This window comes from Hyla sarda, chromosome 9 (assembly GCF_029499605.1).
Source record: "Hyla sarda isolate aHylSar1 chromosome 9, aHylSar1.hap1, whole genome shotgun sequence".
Lineage (NCBI taxonomy): Eukaryota > Metazoa > Chordata > Amphibia > Anura > Hylidae > Hyla > Hyla sarda.
In genome coordinates, this window is record NC_079197.1 from 120,221,196 (window position 1) to 120,226,711 (window position 5,516).

Below are 5,516 nucleotides of genomic sequence, written 5' to 3' on the forward strand. Positions count from 1 at the left end.
CTTGGTCGGGCAGCAGTGGGGCTGCCTGGCCACTGGGTCGCTCCCCCTGTGGGCATGGCACCGCGGTGGTGGTGGCTGTCACCCGGTGTTACGCCAATGTTGGGTTAGGTCTAGCTTCAAGGAGAATGCCGGCTCCATGTGGTGCAGGATGCACATGGAATGAAGATCAGATAAAATTGAGGTAGTTTATTTGCCAAGATGCAACGCGTTTCGCTGCGGGAAAGCAGCTTCATCAGGCATGACAGGGAATAGGTATTTTATAGAAGTGGCATTTTGTTACATCAGTATAAGGAGGGGGAGAGGGAACATTTGGAAAAAGGAATGTGATATAACAATTACAGGAGAAACATATTAAAAACATGTATCAAAAACATAAATGGACAAATATTTTAAAAAATTACAAAAAGTAATGAATTGCATCTACTCAAGAGTGAAATGCATACATGCATGCACACGTGCGGAAATTGGCGTGCATGCATATATGCAAAAGCATGCAAATCTATAACAATATAGTCACTATAACTTACACGAGAAGTGCATCCATAGCGTAGGAAAAATCAAATACAATGGGATGAATAAGATACAGAGAGACTATACACACAAACAGAAAATAAACAAATTACATATACATCCCATGCTTCTCAGCCTTTTGGCTAAGATCAAGTGTAGTATCTGTTCTTATCAGTTGGGTACTCACGCCGGTGTGGGTCTGGTGAGGATGGGTGCTGCATGGAGGTGGCAGGTGTCCCGGGGCGTTCCGGGGCTGGTTCTGAGGAATCAGCCCGACGGCTGCCCCGATGTGACCTGTTCCCTCCGGGTCTCGCCATGAGGCTGAGAGGGTCTAGAGCCGAGGTACTTTTGTGCCTTAGGGAGTGGTGACCATGAGGTGCCGAAACTTACTGAGAGTGTTGGCTCACTGAGTTGAAGTACGGGCACCATATTCTCTTCACCTTGTGGCACTCACCTCTTGATTCCCGGTCTTCTGGCTAGGATCAGAGAATTTTTTATAGATCCGGCCGGCTGTCTGGGCAGTATAACTGCACACATTCACTTATTTATTTATTTTTGTCTTACTGTATCACTTTTTTTTGCGTGGTGTGTGTCCATAGGATTTGTCAGGATGCGGTAGCCCTTCTGGGTGTCCCTCCTGGTGGTCTAGGGGAGGTGTGTGTGGCCATTAGGTTCCGCACCTCCCTGCAAACACCCGGGTACTCCTGCTTTGGCAGAGTACCTACTGTTATTGGCTCTGTGGGCAGATACCTTGGCTAACGCCAAGGGGGATGCCGGGAGCATTTGTGGTCCCTTAGTAGCTTCGGTGAAAAGGGACATCAAACCTAGAACCTCGCAGGTACCTTTTGGTCCGGAGGCAAAGGGTAAGGTTTGTTGGGGGGCCTCTCCCCTATCGGAGAAGGGCTTGCAATAGACCGCATCCTCTGTGCACATTTTTAGGGTAACACATTTGCTCTTTTTCTTGCACTTTGGGTGATTCGGGAGCACGTTTTTCGGCTCTTAAATAAAAAGAACAAATTACATATACACCCCATGCTGATCAAGCAGATGTAAAAATAGAAACATATGTAAATCAAACAGGTAAATAGTGGAAACAATGAAAAAAAGAATAAAAGGGCAGAAAATAAAAGAAAATGAATTAGATAATAAAGGGTGTAAAGAAAGGGTCAAAATTAAGAAGTGATATGTACATATACTTGATCCAGTGTATCTGAGTGTGAAAGTTTAGCAAAAGTGAAAAGTAAATAAAATGTCAGCAATAATCAAGAAATTGCGGTGGTCATATTGCAACTGTAGATGCATCTGCAGAGCATGAAAAATGTATATACGGAACAGAGGGTTAGGGTTATGGCATATGTAGAGCATACAAAATATATATATGGAACAGGGGGTTATGGAAATGCGATAAAAAAATTTAAGGTAAAATTAAAAAATTTAAATTAAAAAAAGAGGACAGGACAGGACGTCAAGATAGGAGGTCGAGATAAGAGGTCTAGATAGGAGGACGGGATGGTCAGGATAGGAGGTCGAGTTAGGAGGTCGGGATAGGAGGTCGGGATAGGAGGACGGGATAGGAGGTCGGGACTGGAGATCGGGATAGGAGGTCGAGATAGGAGGTCGAGATAGGAGGTCGGGATAGGAGGTTGAGAAATTAGGATTGGGAAAGAAAAAACTCAAAATAGGAGAGCGGACATGTCCCACTATAAAGTGCATACATAAAATACGATATTCCAAATGCACTTACTTCATTGAGGAGGGTTCTTTCGTCCTAAACCCTCCTCAATCCTGCATGCCTTCAAACACTAGGTCTGAACACCGCTTTAAGGAGCCAGGCGTTCTCCTCGTTTTCTCTTTCTTTCCACTCCTCAAAATTTTAGCTAAGTGGTATACAACATCATATAAATTACATACTTTAGAAAATTCATATCTAAAAACTTGTGATAGCCTAGATAAGGAGTAGTTAACCAAAAATAGCTCCTTACCCTGGATAAGAGGCATAAAATATTGGAGTGAGTGCTGTCCTGTTAATGGCCAGATGAGTAAGAGAAAGGAAGTCCAGGTGTCTGTACTGCTGGAAAACAGTTAAACTTTGCTTACACTCCCTGAGTTTGAGACAGTAAGAAATAGTTATTATTAGCTCTCTTATTGGCTCAATTACAGCAATTAGAGTAATCTTGTCTCTACTATAATGGTTTAAAGGGGTGTTCCAGGATTTTTTTTTATTTGACTATGCTATAGGGACTAAGTTAGTGTAGTTTATAACAAAGTGTCTGTACCTGTATTTGATGGCTGGTCTCTTATGTGCTCTTTGCCTCGATGTTTATTGTTACGTTATGCGCTCCGTTCACACACGTTGGCCGTGAGCGCATGGTCCCCTTACCTTCTGCTGCCGATGGGGCTGGGACTCGCATCATGGGACGCGCTCACATGCGAGCCCTTCCAGTTTTTCTGTGTGTTCTCTGGACTCATGTTGGTGCAGTCTACTCCGGTCCAGATTTTTTATGTTACCATTTTATTGTAATGACGTCACTTTACATGTGACCATAGATAATCCTATTTATACTTGATGTTTTTGTCTTGATGGTCCTGTCTGACCCGAAACGTGTTGGTTTTATGTGCTGACCATGAGTCCTAAATAAAGAAATCCTGTTTTGTCTCCTACCTCGCAGGACATCAAGTCTTTTTGCTCACATGCGAGCCCTAGTCTGTCACTCTCCGGGAGTTTCTCCTGCCTCTGCCTCTCTGCTCCAGCGTGCATGTCCCCGTCCCCTAGGGCACGTGTGCGCCAGAGCTTTAAGATTTAAAGGGCCAGTACGCTCATTAGTGTAATCCACCTGTTGCTCATTTATACATTTCTCCACCCTCCTCAGTTCCCTGCCAGATATTTGTTGCCTTGTGCCTTTGAGAAAGCGTTCCTCTGTATTGCCTTGCCAACTATCAGATCTCTTGCGACTTTGACCTTGCTCCTCTGCCGCCTGCCTACTGAACTCCTGCTTCACTTTGACTACTCTACTGTGCCACCTGCCCTGACCTTGTGCTATCCAGACTACAAGTTGCCTTATTCCTCCTGTGCTTCGCATCTTCTCAGCTGCCTGTGTGGTCGAGCCGTGCCAGGGGTAGCGACCTGGGTGCCGCCTGCAGCAGCAAGTCCATCCCGCTTTGCGGTGGGCTCTGGTGAAAACCAGCAGCACCTTAGACTCCGCTCCCTGGTACGGTCCGAGTCATCTGCCACACAGGTCCAGCGGATCCACATCCTACGGGGTTCCTATCTTCAGAAACGTGAGTGTTACATTTATTTTTAACAGCATACAAAATTAGTGTTGTCTAAGGTTTTCACAGATTGCAGTGCGTCCTGAATCACTACATCACTAGTTAGGTGATGAAAGGAGCCTGTCTGCTTCAATGGGTGAAGTGACCACTGAGTGGGAGGGAGACCATTCTTTAGGGAATTGCAGTTTAGCAACAGCTGGAGGCACCCTGGTTAGAAAACACTCGCCTATTGCATGGAAGGGAGCTCAGGTGTGCTTTCATGGGTGGGGTGGCTGATGTGTGGGATGGAGAAAAGTGTCCTCACACTTACAAACGAGGAATCATGGGACTTGTACTTGGAGGGAGGAAACTCCAACAGGAAATAGCCATTTTACATAGATAGTAACAGCATTACGGTAATATCACAACTAGCTCCAAGACAAGCACAGATCTTTCCTAAACATGTCCATTACTCACTGGCAGGTTAGTACTAAATTCCCCTCATGGAGGATAACCCTTTTAATGTAACCAAACCAGAAAGGTTTTTAAAATATTTTTCAAAGTTCAGGTACTCCTTAAATTATTTCTTTGCAAAACAATGTCTTTAGAAGTGATTTTAACTTTAGAAGTTAATACTAAAATGAAAGTACTTTTTTTTAGACACTTTTCAATTGTATTTCCCAACTAAAAACAATCTTACACAGACTTTGGGAGATGCCCTAGTTACTCTGTTTCCCAAATACACTAGTCGTCCCTGTTTGAACTAAGGCAGTGTCTTGTTCTTTTATGCTCTTTACAAGATTGTTTATTGTGTTTCCTTAAGGGAATCTGTGACAATGTAAATCAGTCAAACATACATATACAAGAGTTCAATGTAAATGTTTTACAGTGCATTCTCATAATGCTGCAAATCTCTTAAGTGTCTCCAGCTCACATCCTGCGCCATTGTATGCATGTTTTTTACAGCTACTTATAAAGGCTGATTCATAGTCGATAAAGTTTGTGTGATGTCCTTGTCTAACGTGTTGGTGCTTTATTGTAAGATTAGCACATTATAACCTACTTAGTCCATTCCATTGATTTGTGGAGAATTTAAAAGGTCCGTATCTGTAAACACGGGCGAGCCGACAGACCTTAGCTGCTCAAGACAGCACTACAAGCATATTATTACATATTCCTTTTAATGTATATTTATCTGAAAAGCTCTGTGATACCTGTAGGTAATTAGTATTTTCATCTTGTAATTATCACTTGAGAACTGACGGCATCGAGACCTTCTGTTGGAATGTTGGAAGTTCTTTCATCTGCGCTCATTTAGTTTTCATGAATCGGTGTTTTGTCAGTTGCCTGATTCATTCTTTACTGATATAATTGCATTTTTATCTAACAGCTGTTTGTGAGCCTCAATAACCATTGCAAAGGATTTTCTTCTTCTTACTGTTCAATGCAACTGTTAAAACTGTGTCTTGTCTTTTGCCCGAGGCTGGAATATGGACTTTTTTTTACTGCAATTTAGACAAATTTCAGAAACATATGGAATTGTTTTAATTACTTTCATTGTCTACAATGATACGATTATCCTAAAATAATAGATTATTACAGTTTTGTTTTAATTACCATACTCAAATATTTTGTGCCAGGCAAAGCAACCGATGACCAAGGAGAAATCAGATCGATTAGGTAGACACATTTTGAAGTTTTTACACCGTACAACAGATTAATGCTGTCACATTTGTTGTCTTACTCTAGGCAATTTA

The 5,516-nt window shown here is 42.6% G+C and overlaps 1 pseudogene; it reads left to right on the forward strand.

Moving 5' to 3' along the window:
- The first annotated feature begins 633 nt into the window (after positions 1-633).
- LOC130292139 (U2 spliceosomal RNA) lies at positions 634-731 on the forward strand (annotated as a pseudogene).
- The last annotated feature ends 4,785 nt before the right edge of the window (positions 732-5,516 follow it).